The sequence below is a fragment of the Rhipicephalus microplus genome, chromosome X (genome assembly GCF_043290135.1).
Source record: "Rhipicephalus microplus isolate Deutch F79 chromosome X, USDA_Rmic, whole genome shotgun sequence".
In the NCBI taxonomy this organism is placed as follows: domain Eukaryota; kingdom Metazoa; phylum Arthropoda; class Arachnida; order Ixodida; family Ixodidae; genus Rhipicephalus; species Rhipicephalus microplus.
Window position 1 is genome coordinate 439,441,712 of NC_134710.1, and position 19,341 is coordinate 439,461,052.

The 19,341-nt window shown below is 42.5% G+C and overlaps 1 protein-coding gene and 1 long non-coding RNA gene across 6 annotated transcripts in view; one reads left to right on the top strand and one right to left on the bottom strand.

The window, feature by feature from the left end:
• LOC119160896 (uncharacterized) overlaps positions 1-19,341 on the top strand; it is a 493,888-nt gene that overhangs the window by 462,329 nt on the left and 12,218 nt on the right. The window lies entirely within an intron of this gene.
• The window catches only part of LOC142776601 (uncharacterized), a 34,949-nt gene that overhangs the window by 14,654 nt on the left and 954 nt on the right, over positions 1-19,341 (bottom strand). The gene's annotated exons all lie outside the window — the stretch shown is intronic.

The following is a 19,341-nucleotide window of genomic DNA, read 5'->3' on the forward strand; positions in this document are numbered from 1 at the left end:
CCACGCCAGGTTTCAGAACAGCTGCTCAAATAGACTCAAACGTTCTTGAAACGTCATTTGTGAGTGAAGTGCTGGCTATCCAATTTAATAAACTATCCATACGTGCTCCTATATTACAGCCTTCATGTTGGGTGAACGTCCGCTCTATTTAAGTGCTATCCGCTCAAGCTGATTAGTGTAACAGTGTCCCGAGGTGCCATCCTCATGACCACCAGTGCTTTATATCAGCTTACCGCTTCTGGTGCTGCTAGTATTTATGTTGCTGCTAGAATTGCTACGCAACTGTAATTATCCGGTTATATAAAGCATATGCGGCGGTTTAATGTATGTCTATGCCTGCATTTGTACATATCTTTACCGCCACAACTCAACAGTTTACTCAATAAAGAATAAAAACATCGATTCTCATGGTACCTAGAATCTGTCTCTTTAAGACTTTGCTGAATCATTTATTTCGTGTGTTTTTTCATAACAGTTAAAACCAAAAAACTTTGCAAACAAGGAATTGTGCTAACGGTGCATGTATTTATGGATTAACAAACAAGGTTTCTAATGAGGTCTCCAAGGGTCAGAGGTTGCAAAAGTGCAAAAATGCCTTCTTTATTCTTGCTACTCACTAAACTCAACCCGGTCTGAACCTATTATTGGGCAGCGTAGTAGTCATTAGAACTGTTTCGGTACTTTCCCCCGAAAAAGGCGCTCAGCCACTTCAGCTTACTGGCCTACGTGACACTAATTACTTCGGGCAAGCTTCGTCTTTGTGGTTTCCACGTCCGCAAATATGTCACAACGTTGTTGTCCACTGTAGTGGGAATGATTGAGTAAACGTTTCAGCCAAAATGAGCAGTCTTGTTTTTCTTTTTGGGTGCTAAGAGAAATGTTGTGCGGTTGTGTCAGTTGACACTGTCAGGGCCGAAAGGTTTGAAATATTGTGACGTCAAGTTCACTGCCAGTATTGAAGGTCTAGGAGAATGCTGCCAGCATACGTGGTTCTTCTAAAATTTTACCGAAATGTCTAGAGATTTTTCTCAATTATTCTCAGGCAATGCTTTGGTAAAGCTGTGTAGCCGCAGTCACGCATAGACATCACAACAGTTCAGAATAAGCACGTTGAAGCACGTGTGCAATAGACCTTGACGTGCACTGACATATTTTTTCTCCATGTAATACCACCCTGTGAAGCTCTGAATGCCATTGTCTGGACAAAGAGAGAAAGGATATCAAGCGGGTGATAAATCACTGTGAATGCGCTTGTTCTTTGAAATTAGAATTGTTGGGCTACACGCGCAGAGACTGAGGTCATTTGATAATTACCAAGAACAGTGGTTAAGGGCCCCTTCAAAGCTTCCAACAGAACTTTTTGAAGGTTGAAGTTTAGATGTGGGGCGGCAGCTTTGTGAAAATATACAAAAAACGTGTAGCCGATGGAAAATTTGGAATCGCTGCCGTAATTGCGACTTTTCACTTGTTCGACCAACAGAAGACAGTCCTCAATCACTTCGCGCTTTCCTTCAATACACGCTGTTTCTTGGCTCATCTCTCCTTTCCAAGTGCTCCTCTCGCATGGTGAGGAGGAAGAAAAGGAAGCACACATAGCTGCAAGCAGACATAAAGGTTGTTGTCATGTTGTCAAGACTTGAATGACGTAGTTTTTGGGAAATGACGTCGAAGAAAAGACACGACTAAAATTCAAATAAAAAAGCTCCGTCAACAAGAGTCGAAAAGAAGGCCTTTAGGTCCGTGGCATCAAATTCTGGACGCTACCCACTGCAGTACGGTCACAGAGTTTAAAAGCATTACAAACGCGCCTTTTGTATCTAGCACCGTCCTCGAATTAGCACTGCCCTCTTCGCAAAGGGCTAATGACCATGACATATCTAATTATTTCCTTCAATTCATCCTTTCCATACGTCAATTCCTTTCAGCACACTTTCGAGAGCAGAAGTGCAATTTTGTCAATGCAATATTGCAATGTCAGTTGGTGACATTACCCCTAGCGTCGACCTCGCTCATAGCATTCAGCATACCAAAAATGGCTTTGCGCCATCTGGCTTTAACTCAGCGCTTTCCATTTACGCCCATGAAGCAAAAAACTGTCGCCGGCCATTGGTGTACAAACAACGCGTGTGGTGTTTTCTTCTAGCCGGGCGCCAATGCCGTTCAATACCGTAACATGCCGTAAGGAGGCAACTTTCGCCTGAGTTTGGCGCCCATTAGTTGATGTGTACTGGTTGTAACACCTTTCTCTGATATTGCTGTCACCACTGACTACTTCAGCTACTACACTGTAAACCAGTTTTAGCCTTTAGAGTGTTTTTAGCTTGTCTTCAAGCGTGCATCCCAAAGGTAATGAGTGAAACGCCTTTTAAAATGAGGTTTTCACTAACACCCTTGTCTGCGGTGTTTTGTACGGTCTCTGGGGAGTTTTCTTTTCCTCGTTTGGACACCAGCGTGCTAAAGGGATACGTAGGTCAAGATGGCGGCACCTACTGAAGTAAAGGCCGTCCACTTAGAATCTTTCTAGTGGTCAGGCTGCTAGGCTGCTCTATTAAACTCATTTATTGACAGATATTACCCGTATTTGATTCAGAATTTAGTGCTGAAGCTCCACTAACTGTGTATCACCGACAAAATAGCTCCGTTTTTGAGAAACATGGCCCATTTGTGTTGGCAGAAGGGTTAACAAGGTTTGGTTACGAAGTAATTGGTGTCAAAAGAAGGAATTTACGAGGTAACGTTGGCGTTTTTATTTAACTCAGTTTGGGGGCTCGAATGGAGCGCAGCGGAAATTTTTCTACTTCTTTTGAGAGTCTTAAAACGCCTTTTTATACGCGGCCGCAAAAATGTATTTCAGGCATAAAATTTGATTTTCGGAGACATTTATTGCTCTTATTAATCGCGAGAACATATAAAAAAACGTCCATCTACCATTTACGCACAAACAAGACATTTGCATACAAGTACGCACGACACAGGAATCGAACTCGCGATCACACGTACTGAAAGCTAACACGATAACCATTACACCAAAGGGCCACCACTAGCTTGCCTTATTTATCACGTGAGTTTATATGTACAAAGGGGCCACTAACATGTTGGCGACGCTTCAAACTTTCGTTTTCGTAGCAGCGGCATGTGTCAGCGCTTGTGTAAGGCTACTGACTAAAGTGAAGGGTGTCATGCAGACCATGGTAAACACCTTCGGCTTCGAACTATTTAACTCGTCGTTTGGTGAAAAATAGTAAACGAGTGCTAGCACTTCTCTATACATGGAAAGTGCTTCACTCGCCTGAAATTTGTGCATACCTGCATGACAAAAGTTATGTTCAGATGGCCGATTATATGTGCGTTCCATGGGCATATGCTGTGGCGCTATTTCCGGTATTTGTGCCAAGACCTGCACGCGTCCCGTGGCAGCGGCGTGTCCTGAGTTGTTCAAGATAGCTCTTGTTTCCAATGTAGACAGATGTCTGGGACTGCCACCGCACAGAATAATCAGACACGAGGAAGAAGTACTGAGCAACATCTCTATCATTTCAAGACTCTGACGCGACTGACTATGAGCAGCTGCTGAGCGCGAGCGTGCCATCGTATGTCGTTCCAGTCTGCCTCGAGTGCGTTCACCAACGCTACAGTTTCCCATAGCATATAAAAAAATGGAAGTTACACAAGAAGATGCTTATAAGCATGCACAGGATTCCTATTCAGCGGAAGAGGGGAGGGGCCAAGGTTTGTCGCAGCGCCCACCCTCCCTACTAAGCCAATGTACGGAGTGTACCTCGCAACCCTGCCTAGGCAATTGCGGGAAACGGTGCCTCCCCCCTCCCCGCTCTTGTGTGCATGCCTACGTAGGTGCAAATTTTTTAAGGACGCTGTAACGCACGTACCCTAAGTGCTTTTACTGCACGCGTACTGTGGGGAGCCAAACGCAAGGTCAGCAGCGCCTTATAAGCAGCTAAACAATAATCTATATCCGCAATTAGCACTTATTCGTAACTCGTATTTTAGCTCGCCACACAGTGGTTCTCTAACCCAAACTCAATATTTATCTTGAATTTTTGCGCAAAACACACAGGAACAGAAAGAAAGACAAACGGGCGCAATCTAACAACTAACTGGTTTGTTCTTCAAAAAACATTCACATTATACCCCTCGGATCTGCACTCTTTGGTCACCAATCAAACAAATATTTAGTTGATTTCACACTCGTTGACTACCTACAAGCTTAACAATCAACCTTTTTTGTTAAATAGTAGACAAATGTATTGATGAGAACACCTAAGACATACCCCATTGTCAAGCACAACCACCACAAATTAGCCGTTGACAAGTCTCTCGCAAAATAATGATGTTAATTCACAAGCACTTCGCCCTTGTGAACGACCACGTGTACTTGGCACTCTTGTTGCACATATGACGTAGCACTAAATAAAAACAAACGTGGCGTTACAGTCTTTCTCTGTGAAACAGCCGTTTTTCAATAAACAATTGTTTTTTAATTGCTCGCGTACTATACGCACAGAAGAAGACAGGTTGGCTTTTTTGCCATTCAAAATTTCGTACCCATAACACAGAAATCCCGAGCAGTACAGCAAATAGACACCAAATTGGAAAATCCTACTTATTGTAGAACTCTGTTGTCACCTGCATAATATATTTAACTTTATTTTTGCAACACGCCCCTTCAATTATACTACGATTGATGAAGCACTCACTAATGTATGCATGAACAGAGCGACGACATTCTGCCTGATTGCCTGTCAACTATTTATCTTCCACAGTAATTCTGAAGAGCAAAACATCTGCTCTACTTGCTTGGTAATAAAAACACAAGCCATGACGTTGAATCAGCTGCATTTCAGCAATTATTATGGCATACCTCAAATGAATAAAAGTACAGTGTTAAAATATTTTATTCGAATCATAACATCATCAGCTGTCATGTCATTGTAAGCATATGTATGTTTATATATTTCCATACAGTACCTATACCTAATACAAAACAATAAGAACATACAAAGCACAGCCCAAGCACCATATAATATTCACCGGAGTATAGCAAGATGAAACTAGAGCGAAAATCTCATCATAACACAAAACTAACATGTGCACTTCACAGTGCACAATCCAAAAAAAAATGTGAGCACAATCCAAAGAATTGGGATGTACTAGAGACTTGGAGTCATTCTACACATAAAGGTTAGCAAATTAGTACAATAAGGCTTGCATTACTTTTTTTAAACATGCAACTATCCAAGTAGGCTTCTTGTTTTTTATTGAATTACCTTGACCTATGATATAAACACTTGTGTGATATGATCATAACTTCAGTTTTTTGCATATATGTTCAAATGAGACATGTTGATTTCATTGTACATCCACTTACCAAAATTTGTAAAAGTGTTCATTCATAAGAGCCCGAGTAGGGGCTAGTTGGTTGTATGTGGTTGAAACTCAAGACGCTCTCGAATTGAACACTAAAAAACACTATAAAGCGTCACGTATGCTTGCATATTTACCAGCTGCCAAAAGTCATGTCACCACATGGTAACGTGAAGTTTGATGAAGCAAGTTGATAGACTTAGGGACAGCGACTACCCTGATGCATTGATCACTGCCTTAGCCGAGAGCCTCTTAAAAGCCATCGGCAACACGTACGAAACGAACGTAAAATTAAAAGATAAGTAAAAAGAGAGGCGGATTGTTCTGCCCTACGTCCACGGCATTTCACACGAACTGAAAAAAAATTGCAAGTAGGAATGACATACTTATGACCTTTACCGCACCTCACAAATCAATTTTTGTCACCAAATAAACGGTAACAACCAGAAGAACAACCATACAGGTTAAGCATGTCAACAAGTTTGAACCATGTGAAGAGAAATGTTGTATATGGTACTCCTCTGCCAAACGAAAATTGGTACGTTGGGCAAACTGGTTAATGTCTTGATTCACATTTATTCGAACATGATTACAACTGCAAGCACATTAGTGACCCCGGTAACTTAGCTACCCATTGCATGAAATGTGAACTTAAGTAAAATTTCGAAAACACCATTATTTCACCAAGATCTAAATACACAAAGGAAACAGAAATTATTGAACCTTTCATGGTGCGCAGGCTTGGTGAAGACAGGTGTGTTAGTGCACCATCTATTCATTTGTCCAGCAATGAATATGCTTTTATACGTGGATATTTTAGATAGTTGACAAGGCCATATTTGATGTCACATAGATGGTTGCTTTCTTGTGATGGGCAGTGGGAAGGTTTACGCTATTCATATTTTTCGTTTCTTTTCACCCCATATATCTTTGTCAAATTTCAATCGACTAAAGAGTTGTTAGTTCGCGCTCCTGTGTGTCGTACCTTTGCTTCAGTGTGTCTTTCAGTGTTCAATTCTAGCGTGTCGGGAGCGTAAACTATAATCAGTCATGCCAAAAAAATAACAACACTGCATTTGTATTGGGCTTGAGAAGTTTACTAACGCATATCTGAAAAATAACGTAATTTTCTGGAACTACTTATGCTTGAAAACTTCTCACCATTATCACACAGCTGTAATACACCGATGCTTTATTTGTACATGATTAGTACAGAAATATTTACAATACTTTCATGCGAACCATTGTCATCTGCAACCTAAGAAGTCCTTCATCTTTAATTCCTTACTTCAGGACTTGTACATAATTACCACATTAAAATTAATCAGGGTACCTGGGCAGCATACAACCTGATATTAAGCAATCACACACATAAAAACCAAAACATCCTATATATAGTAGATGGTGGTTATCATATTGTGTGTCACAGCTTGAGGTGTCATGCGGTTGAAACTAATTTGACTACAAATGTATACAGTGTAAAGAAGCTAGGAATTCACTCCATAGTCAAAAGAAGTGCGATAACAAACAAACATAGAAATTGAAATGAAGAGAACAGGGAAACGCAGTAAAAAAGCTGAAGTTTACTGCATGTATGGTTATTTTAGTCCCGTTAGAACTCAATCTGCGACTGCATGGTACTTTCATCTTCTAATTTTTTGTACTCTGCGTGTGTATTTGTTGTGGTTGGCACCACACTTCCCTTTCTAGTAGCGCATTGTCCTGTGCATTTCGTTCTCTTTTCACTATGGTATGTGCATTTTTTGTGCTGTTTCTTTAACTCTTATCACTTATCAACTCGCCCAACTGTCTATCTTAGGAATAATCTTCCTGTATAAAGCCGGTTCCACGTAGTGTCGTTTTTGAAAATGCAAAATTTTCAAATGGGCACGCTTTTGGACAGGTTCCATGCAGTACCAAGCATAAAACTCTGCGTGTATAACAAAATACTCTTAGAGTATCATGCCAAATGTTGTAAGATGCACGAAATGTTCGAATTAGTGTACATTGAGGCACAGGGGAGTATTCCCACAAAACACTGTCTTCTACACAAACAGGTGGGTGAGCAACGCCTGCTGCTTTTACATAAATATCTTCCTAAAAAGAATACAAAAATTCTATTACGTTTTGCGTATGCATAAAAATTAATGCCTTACCACTGACTCACACTTGACAGTACCATTGCAGACTTTCTAACAAAACATGATACAAGTTTGAGATGATCTTAAGTAGTTGCTTGTAAACTTTTGACTTGTAGTACTGACTTGAGAAATACATCATGGTGAATAAATTCAAAACTACATCAGAATCACGTGTACTCTTGCCTTGTGTTCTACTATTCCAACAGTTTTTGATATGCAATGTAGTTAGCATTGTAGTATAAAGAGATGCAAATGTGAGTAAGATATATGTTGTTATTCATCCCATTCTCGATGAAGAAAACATGCTTGGGGCCCTTGTCCTTAGATAAATGTGCTCTTTATGGAGCTTCAGGTGGTCTAAATTTGTGTACTTCCTCACTACAGTGTCACTGATGATCACAAGATAGTTTTTGGACGTTAATCAGCAACAATTACACCCCTTTACGATGAAAGACATAGAACACTGGCTTACTGAACAACCCCAGCTATTCTGCTAAGGTTTATGATTGGGTGACTTGTTGGTGATTGATATGTGGGGTTTAACGTCCCGAAACCACTGATGATTATCAGAGACGCAGTAGTGGAGGGCTCCGGGAATTTCGACTACCTGGGGTTCTTTATCGTGCACCCAAATCTGAGCACACGGGTTTACAACATTTCCGCCTCCATCGGAAATGCAGCCGCCACAGCCGGGATTCGATCCCGTGACCTGCAGGTCAGCACCCAAGTAACTTAGCCACTTGACCACCGTGACCGGGCTTGGGTGACTTGTTATTGATTCATGGCAAAAATAAGCAACCAAGTGGTAATGATGATGAAAGAAGAGCAAGACACAATACCAACAGTTTCTACCTTGCCAGCAGTTGTCTCAATAGTCAGAATACTCTGTATTGATCATGTGCGCTATGGCAACAAAATGAAAAACAAAGTAGCCAAAAGCCAGAATCAAGGTGAATAAATAACAAGGTTCAACAAATTCAACTGACTAATATCAATGCAAATAAATTAGCCATGCATAAGTGACAAATCTCCTAAATGCCATAAATGTTCACATGTAACGGGGCAAGTTCAAGTGTTGATATGTGAATAATGAAGTGACAATACCGTAAAATGCATGTGCTTCCTCAAAAAACGTCTCACTAAACACATGTCTGTGACATCATATGGTCATGATTATGCCTCTAACATAAGTTGTCTTTCAAGCTAAATCGATACAATCTTATGTTGCTATTTACCTTGATATGGAATGTAATTTTTTCTCTACGACGCAGTCGATGTGAACAATGCAAAATTGTTATCGTAAAGTCTTCTTACAAACTCATAGTCTGGGCATAAGACAAGAATAAATAGAAAACAAATTTGGCCTAATGCACACTTCGTCACATGGCAGCACGATAACAGTGGTTCTTTGTTTCTTTGTTTTTGCTTGAGTGTATACTCCATAAAAGCACTGTTTCATTCATGCTTTATTATAACCAAATAAATTACGTCACACAAACTTGCCATTTTTTAAGTTGCACTTGCTTGAATTGCCTGGCTGCGCTAAGCTTCCGAGATATTCACAGGAGTTCTATGACATGTACCACCCATCGTTATGTGAGCTTACCGACTTTGCGTTTTGCTTTTCATTGCTCTTTTCACGCAACGCAAAGTGCCAAACGCCCCCTACTGTGGCTAAAGTGACAATAAAGATTCGCGAACAGAGGAAACACAAGTATTACCTATCATTTGTGTTCCTGACTGTGCGCCCATAAGCTGCTTGGTTCTACACAGTGGCAAGCTGGCATGCTCGTTTGGGTCACAGGGCCATAGCCATATCACCGCACTCACATTGCGACGTGCGGCACTGTTGCCAAACCACACATTTCACGTCCAGTGAAGAGAACCCACTACATCTGACGCACGAAACACGCGCACAACACCGCAACACATAGCCGTACAGCTCAAATGCGTCGCTCAAAAGGCGAACGTCATCCCGTGACGGCTTCGCTTCGCTATCGCGCACACACGTCGCTGGGGCCATCTCCTAATCTCCGCTGGCATTTCGGAACTTGAACTGCTCTTTTCTCGCATGTTCTTTTTTCTTTTTCTTATTTCTCTGCGTACATCGCGTTCCCTCTCACGCGGTGCCGTCGATGTTCAAAGGTCAAAGCAGAGATTGGTCGAAGTAGGGAGCAACAGAATGGAATTTTGGGCTAGTTGGATATGCACGGCATAAATGTCAGTTCAAACTGACCAATAAACAGAAAGGAAGAGAGGACAAGCGCTTTCTCGCAACTAAACGATATATTAGAAAGGAAAGACTATATAAAGAGGCAATCAAAAAAGAACGCATGCGTTTGCGGGCAAAAGGTACACCCAAAAGTACAAGTTGCGAGAAAGCGCTTGTCCTCTCTTCCTTTCTGTTTATACGTCAGCTTTTAACTGACAATTAAACCATGGAAGTAGAGAGACTTCACGTGCGCACGTCTACGGAGACGCGCACACATGAAGCCTCTCTAGGTCGAAGGGCATATTTTCTCGCTTCGTAGTGACCGCTTGAGAAGAGCTCCCTTCATTGTTTCTTTTTTCTTTCTTGTGGATCTTCGACGCAAATTTTTTGTCTGTCTGTCTGTCTGTCTGTCTGTCTGTCTGTCTGTCTGTCTCTCTGTCTGTTTTTCCACTCTTAACGGCACTGGGTACTTGAAACGGCTCACCTTATTCGCAGCGCCCACCAACGTTCCTAAAGATTTAGCGTTCATACTTGTGGAATTGTCAAATAAAATGCAATTATTGTGCATGTCTGGGACACCATAACAACACGTATATACTCTGCATGTGCGTCTTTTACAAGAAAAAGCTTACATCAGTAATTTCAAGGACCGTAACGCTTATCACCGCTGCGCTGACCATGCAAAGTTTGCACAAAAAGGCGAGTGTTTCGATCGCTTTGCTAACTCGAGACGGTGGTGGCACGTACCCGTCGCCATGTATTTTACACCTTATCACCTCTGAGACAGGTGCGCACACCCGTCTCAAAGCCACGCGCTTCGTTTTTCAAGAAAACCGCCAGATGGCACTCTTGTCTCCCGTGATGGTAAGAGGTGACAAGAGGGTTGCAGTAGGGGCGTTCCCAGGACGCAAGCTAAAAGCAGTCACGAGGCAAGCGAGCGCAAAACTCAAAACTTCAGCTGATAGACGAAACCTCGTGATGATTTCAGGTGGTTTAAACGATGCCTTAAATGAAGATACAGCAGGACTAGAAACTACACTGGCGAAAGGCGTCGATGACATGCGCGCCACTTCTCCTCAGGTACAGGTAGCGATATGCACTACACCGGAGGTAACGGTGCGTGATAGCAACCTGAAAAGAGCGGTTTTCAACGCAAACCAAGAGATATGGCGGATGAGTCGAGAAAAAGGCTTTGAGGTGGTGGAAATAAAGAGAGAGGTGCATCGGTGGGGTGGTTTTTAACGAGACAGAATTCACTTCGATGGGCGGCTAGGTCATAAGGTGGGTTGGCGACTTGCAGGACGCGCAGTAGCTTTTTTGAGGGGCAAGCGGGCCCTTCGGGGTGCAGGATAGCTAGTAACGAAGAAAACAACCAGGGAGACTCTTCGACAGGTGGTATGGACAGATACGATTCCAAAGTGGCACCAGTATCTAAGATAAGTAAAGTCCGGGGCAGATATAGACGTAGCCACGAGCGCCGAGCCAATTCTGACATAGGGTATATTAACATGCATGGTGGTAGGAACAGGCTGAAGTTGGAACAGATAGAACAGCTAAGGGAGGAGAGGCCGATGGTATACGTTTTTGTAGAAACACATCTCAGGGACATGGAACAACCTCCTAACAATGCGGACTACGCGTGGGAATATTGAAATAGAACAAAAGGCGGAAGAAAGGGGGTGTATTGGGGCATTCATTCATAGTGTACAGACTGGCAAAGGGTCAAGCAGCAGTGCAAGGAAGATTTGTGGCTAAAAGGGAAAGTGGCAGGGCAAATAACACTCCTTGATTTCGTGTACTTGTGGACGGGAGCAAAGGCCAGGGAGGAAAACCAGGCAATGGTAGGGTGTATATCAAAGGACATTTAGGAGTTCGGGGGAGAGTGCGAGATAATTACACTAGGAGATATGAACGCACACATAGAAGATATAACTGGGTATACCAACCCGACAGGCAAAATGATCATGGATATATGTGAAAGGCTTGATTTGATGATTTGCAATAGTACCACCAAGAACTGTGAAGGGCAAGTAACATGGGAGGTAGGAAGGCTGCAGTCGACGATAGATTACGCACTGATGTCACATAGGATCTATGATAAGCTCAGAGAAATGCACATAGATGAAGGTGACTCCAGAAGTCTGGGTAGTGATCACAAACGTATCAAGCTAAGTTTTGAAAGAGCAGTGAAAGTGGGAAGGAGACAAGATGAGCAACTCCAGGAAAATATGTATTCAGAAAGGCAAATTGAAATATCCACTAAACAAATTGAGAAAGTAATCACTGAGGATAATAAAACAGTGTTGACATACACGAATCTAATTAGACTGTTTGAGCTAGAGCTTGCTAAGTCACGTGACAAGTCACCCCGGAAAAGAAGACACAAAACCAAAAGTTGGTGGGGTGAGGAAGTTAAGAGAGCCATAGCAAAACGTCAGGAAGCCTCTAGGGAACACAGGCATGCTAAGCAGCGGGGTGAACTGACAGATGATGTTGAAAGAAAATAGGAAATCTTTTTAAGCTGTAGAAGGGATACATCCCTTCTGATCAATAAAAAGATTAGAACGAAGGAAGTCCAGTAGCTGGCACAAGTACACAAAAAGAACAGAAAAGCAGCTGCAAAATTTTGGAACCACCTAAAGTCCCTAAGAAAGGAGACGAGCCAAGAGCAGAGGTTTATAACTACAGATCAAGGTGCTAATGTAGAAGGGGACGAAGCTATTGAATACATAAGAACAAGGGTGACAGAAAAATTTCAACAAAAAAGTGCTTTATGCAACACAATAGACAAGGATGTATCAAGTGGCGCAATGGCTCGATTTTCACAACAAGAGAGGGAAAGGGCTGAGAAAGGGGTTCCTAGTAGTACATCAACAGGCCCAGATGGCATTCTAATTAAGCCAATAAAGACATTACTTCCAAAGTCTAAGCAGGCTTTGAGAGAGGCAGTGAGCAAAATAATAATCGATGGAGAAGTTTCCGATGGATGGAAACTTAGCAGGATGAACTTGATCTATACAGGAAAGGGGGACAAAGCTGACATAAACAACTACCGCCCTATAACAGTGACATCAGTGGTCTACAGGCTGGCGATGCAGATTTGTAAAGGAAAGACTGCAGGCATGGATAGAGGATGAGGGGGTGCTGGGGGAACTGCAAAATGGGTTTCGGAAACACAGTAGGTTGGAAGACAATCTGTTCTCACTGACGCAGTGCATCGAAATAGCAGAAAAGGAACACAGACCCTGTGGCTAGCATTTTTGGATATCAAGGGAGCGTACGATAGCGTGGTTCAAGAGGAATTATGGGGAATACTGGACACACTAGGCGTGGAAGATGTAGTCACTAATCTTTTAAAGGATATCTATAAAGGTAACAAGGTAATTATAAAGTGGGACAAACCAGTATCCAAGCCTGCAGAGATAAAACGGGGGCTTAGGCAGGGGTTTCTCCTGTCACCCTTATATTCATGATGTGCCTACAAGGATTAGAGGCCAAATTACAGGGAAGTGGACTGGGCTTCAACCTCTGTTTCGTCAAACAAGTAAAACTCATTGAACAGGCACTACCAGCATTGATGTACGCAGATGATATAGTGCTAATGGCCGGCAACAAGGAAGATATGCAGAGATTAGTGGACATCTGCGGTAATGAGGGAGATAGGTTTGATTTCAAATTCAGTAAGGAAAAATCAGCAGTCATGGTTTTTAATGACAACGAAGGTAGTGAGCTTAGAATACAGGAGTTCACGCTAGAGATAACAGAGAAATACAAATATCTGGGCGTATGGATAAGCAATGGGGCCAAGTGCCTAAGCAAACACGAAATATATGTGTCGACTAAAGGTAACAGGAATGCAGCGGTAATGAAAAACGGGGCACTGTGGAATTACAATAGGTATGATGTTGTGAGAGGAATATTGAAAGGGGTCATGGTTCCTGGTTTGACCTTTGGCAATGCAGTCTTGTGCATGAGATCAGAAGTTCAAGCAAGATTAGAAATTAAGCAACGTGGAATAGGTAGGCTTGCCTTAGGAGCTCACGGGAATACACCAAATCAGGGAGTACAAGGTGATATGGGATGGACATCATTTCAGGGCAGGAAAGCTAGCAGCAAGGTGAAATTTCAGAAGCGATTGAGAGAAATGGAAGAGAAGCGTTGGGCTAGGAAGTATTCAGCTATTTGTACATGAAGAATGTCGATACAAAATGGCGGAAGCGAACCAGAAAATTGACTGGCAAATACTTGGAAAACAGCAGGGTGGAAGTGAAAACAAATTATTGGTTAAGAAGAAGGTGAAGGAAGCTGAGACCAATATGTGGAGAATTGGCATGATTAAGAAGTCCGCACTAAAGATCTAGCGAACTTTTAAGCAGAAAATTGCTAAGAAAAGGATCTATCATAATATTCGGGGTAGTTCTCTACTGTTTGAGGCCAGGACGGAAGTATTGCGAACCAAGACATATCGTGCCAATTACGAAGGGTTAGACACGGTGTGCAATGCGGGTGCAGAGGAAGAAGAAACTGCCGAACATTTGATAATGTTCTGTAAAGGGCTTCGCCCTATAGTTCAGAATGATGGCGCAGAGTTTTTCAAGCACTGGTATTAAGGGACAGTGAGGGCAAAATAGACTTTAAGCGATTAGAATTAACTAGATGGAGGGTATTTCTTTGGTGGCTAAAGTCAAGGCACGAGTGAAAATTAAACCCTTCACTGCAAAGTACGAATCCTCAAACTCACTATTTAAGAGAAAAATAAATCTAGTTTTTGGTTCATTAAGTATTACGGCTTCGTGGCGCTACCCTCCACCCGATCAAAAGGGTACAGCAACATCCATCCATCCATCCATCCATCCATCCATCCATCCATCCATCCATCCATCCATCCATCCATCCATCCATCCAATGACGCGTTCAGTGCTCTAACCACTTAGCTATCACAGCGGCCTTCCCCACCCCAATTTTTCGGGGTTTATATGTGAATTTAGAAGTAGGAGTGTCGGTCAGCGCCATCTATAAGTCAAGGGGCGAGATGGCACTGACCGACACTCCTACTTCTAAATTCACTTATAAACCTAAAAAAAGTGGGGTGGGGGAAGGCCGCTGTGATAGATCAGTGGTTAGAACATCGATGGCGGTATTCGAAGGTCGTAGGTTCGATACCTGCTCACGGCTGGTTATTTTTTCACCCACGTTTTTTTCTTATTATTGACATTCCATTTGTACTTATGACTTCCCCTATACATTCCTTGGCATTACTGTCTGTTAGATCTCATATATATATATATGTATACATATATATATATATATATATATAAATATATATAAATATATATATATATATATATATATATATATATATATATATATATATATATATATATATATATATTGCAATGAAAGCGTTGTCAACAATGATGCAGATATTATTTCCCACCAGTTTCGAGAGGGTCCCCTACCTTCGTCAGGGAATCAGTTATCCCCTGACGAAGGGAGGAGCCCTCTCGAAACTGTTGGCAAATAATATATGAATCATTCTTCACAACGCTCTCTTACTGTTATAGCCCATATCTGAACGAAGACAAACTGGCCCATTCACATATTACTCTAACTGATTATAATATATATAACGCGCAAAAAAATAATCATGACGGGAACATTCAGCTGGAGCACCCGCCCAGTAGCTCAAACCTGTGACTCATCGAACACAGCACGTCGCTTTTGCTAACACAACCACGCGCTGTGAATGCGCCAGCGTAATGACTGTGAGCTATTTATATGCGCAATTTACCGCTGTGGGCACGCAGGTTTTGGAGGAGCTTGACCATGTTCTCAATCAAACAATTATACATTTTTTTGTTTCTTTCACCTTAGAAAATAGCAGATCGCACGTGCTTTGGGAATCATCATTATGCTAAGCAAGTGGATGTAAGGGTGTTAGGCATACGAGTACGAACAACACGCATTATCACGATGAACTGCGGTAGGGTGAAATGTTTCATGAGCACGTTATGGTGGTTATATGCGTACACAACGCGAATACGCGTACATTTGTGGTGTCCGCGTGTCGATGGGTCATGAATACGCGTCCAGTGGGCTGCTGGAATCTCTTTAACTTGGGCAAAATCACTGTGAAATGTTATCACCATCGGCACAAGTATATTTGCCCCTATAATTATCTGTTTAAGCGGCAATGAGGGGTATATGTACACTGAAGTATGACGTATGCATGATTGCTTGAATTTGTTCATGTCTGTTTCGAAGAAGCGTCAATCACACCTTTTCTCGTCGTGAGCACGAGATTTCTGAAACTTCTATCTACATAGAAAAGGTCAGGTTGTGTTTCAAAACAACCAAATTAAAGTCGCCAGCAATGATGAGGAGCAGTAAGCTCATATGCAGCGCTTGCGCTAGTGAGCATGGCAGCCCTGCACACTGCTAGAAAAATGAGCTTTCTGGACGGCACTTCCCTACAATTGCCGTTATCTCAATGTGACGGCTCCATGATAAAAGTACGTAGGTACTGTTCAAAGCATTCCAAAGGCAGCACTGCAACCACAATTGAAGTTCCACAAACAATACGGTCTACTTGAAAATCAGTTGCGAGGCCAGCTTTGTCGTATAATACTTGATTATCACGCAAAATATAGGGTTAGATTCTTGCGGCGACCACATTTATTTAATGCGTTTGTTGGGTTAATGTAGCCCATTCCATCTTTCAGGAAAGAAGCTCTATAAGGCCGACCTTGTTGGCGCCCATCACGCCCCACAAAACGCAAACCTACACTGAGCACCTCCACAACAAAAAACGAGAACAGATATGTAAACAACCGACTTTGTGTGCAATAAACCATACGACAGCTAAATACATGACCTACCGCGCCGTCCATCTGTCCGCCTGTCCACCTGTCTATCCGTCCATTCATCTATCCGTGCATCCTATCTACGCGTTCGGGCGTCCTACTGTCCGTATATCCGTGCATACGTTAACCTGTCCTTCCCTCCATCTCTCCGTCCTCTATACAAGTCAGTCACTTCAACGCAGACCTTAGAGTTCTTAGGACCTGTAGCTTCGCCCATTCGTCGTCATTCACTTCGTAGAGATGTACTGATATTGCTTAGTGCTCTCTGAATAAATTTAAAATGTCTCTTCACGCCGTGCCTTGGTTGATATAAACTTTCATTCATTTTCAGTGCATTGTGCTTGGCTGTAGTTATTTTTCATCAGCGTTCTCATAGGCATAGGTCAGCGAACTCACTCAAGAGTCGACTCACTCAGAATCAGATCAAGCCGTCAGTCTGAGTCTCAGTGAGTGCGGTTGAGTAATATTTTGGTGAGTTTCAGACTGTGTGAGTACAGTTAAAAAAAGTTTAGTGAGAGAGTTTTAGTAAGCCTGAGTACGAGTATGTTCACAGCGCGAGATAATTTTTTTTCGAGAAAATCTTGGTGAGTTGCACTGATGTTTGACCACTTATGGTCTTATCTACTCAGTTTCAGCTTTTTTAGTGAGTCTAGAAGAGTTATATTTTTGTGAGTTCGAGTCAGAGTGAGTGCAGTTGAATAGAGTTTTTGGGAGCATGAGTTCGAGTAAGTCCCAAGTGCAAAATATGTTTCGTGAGTCAGTCCGAGTGAGTTCCACAATTTTCGCCAGCCTAAATTGTAGGAGTACATATGTAATGTTTATAAAGTTTGACAGCCATTTCTGTATCTCCAATAGACGCATAACGATTATTACAGCCTATTTGAAAAGCAAATGCGAGACCTGGGGTGGCTTTGTGGTAGAATTCTCGCTTGCAACGCAGAATGATGGGGTTGGATTCCTACTGGTACCCTAACATTTTCGCTTCACATTCGACGGGTTGACGCAGCCGATGTCCGCTTTTCCTTAATGCTCACGGGGTAAAATTGCACATGTGTCTTCTCACTGTTCCTGCACAGATATGAACTGTAAATCACCTGTGGCACATACCGGCATACTAGTGGCACATACCCACCCACAGGTTTCTTGTCTTCGACGACGTGCGCGAAGAGATTGTGACGTTAATGATGTCATAACCAGCCAGTCGTATTTGTCAAGCCATCTTATGCTCACATAATAATTTCAGTTCACCCAAAGTGAAGGGGGCACCCAGACATACACGGCTAGATAGGTAGATAGTCACCTAGACACCGAAAGTGCTAGCAGTGCGCAAATAATTTAAAATGGCCTTCAGACACGCACAGTAGCCTGAACCCTTTCTATTTTCATTTGTGGTGTGGAAAGAACGAAAGTCACAGTTTCGCTGCAAGGGCTAAGCAATGAATATGATAGCAACATCTTGGAATGTAACGCTGAGAAGGGCAAGCAGATCGAAACGTTCGGCGCAATGCTCACGCACTAACGACGCGTGAAAACAGCACACGCAGGACGAGAGCCAACTAACAACGTTTTACAGCTCGTCACTTAATCCGCTGTTTAAACAAAAATGGCGCACGAAACGTTATCACAAATACAAATATCAGTAAGAACTAAAAAGTTCTCAAGTTGTTACTTTGATTTGTTTGAAAAGCGCGCGCGCGGAGCCTGTGCAGTAAGCCAAGTGATCTTTGCGTGTCCGGCAACTAAACGAAATCGTTCTGAACAATACCAAATGAGTTAAATTCTCTTGCAACACAGGATAAGTGTTAGGATAAGGCACCTTCCCTCCGCGGAGCAAAGCACGCGTGGGAGATGAGCGCGCATTGGCTCATCGCGACGAGCTGTCGCGCCCACCTTTGCGCTGAGCACGCTCATCGCGCCATGTCACTGGTAATGATGAGAAAACGCCATTTACCCCATGGTAGATATAAATAGCTTGCCATTTCAACATTGAAGGAGGTTTTCTTCGTGACTCAGTGGCTCACGCCGCGGACTCGCGAACGAAAGGTCGAACATTCGATTTTGCGTGCCGGAGGTTTTTCTGGATTCCTTTTCTTTCTTATGTTTAGATATAGAGAGGTGCTTATAGATATAGTGTGAGCGACAGTGACGCTGACGACAAAATCTAGCCGAGGATCTCTATATAGATACTGTCACAATAGAAAGAACGCCGGGCACACCGTTCATCACAAGCCACTGCGTGGTGGCGGACAACGAACACGAGCCACTTCACACTCCACTGTTTGAAAAAAAAAATGAAGAGGGCCAGATTCTACATTGTCGACACTTAAAGCGCACAGCGCCAACTCAGACATGGTACTGTGACAGCTGTTAGTTCGTGCTTATCTAGTCCATAAGTGTGTGTAGTTTATGAGTGCCCCCTTTTGTTCTATTGGTTAAGAGCTGGGTTAGTTGGTGAGCGATCATTTTATCGTAAGGTTAGGTTGCGCACGTTTTAACATGGACAACAGTGATAACAAGATAGGACATGACATTCTCTACAAAATATTAGCACAAGATTGGCAAAAGACGTTAGCGAGAAATTCCACACTACAGGTTGTCAGCACATTGTAGAAAGGGTTCAAACTGCAAATTAAAGGCAGCTAATTGTATTTCATGGTTTCGAAAGTAGTGGCAAATACGCGTTGGCTGGTATGTGTCAGCAGAAGGTGGTATGTGTCACAGATTATTGATATTTTATACCAAC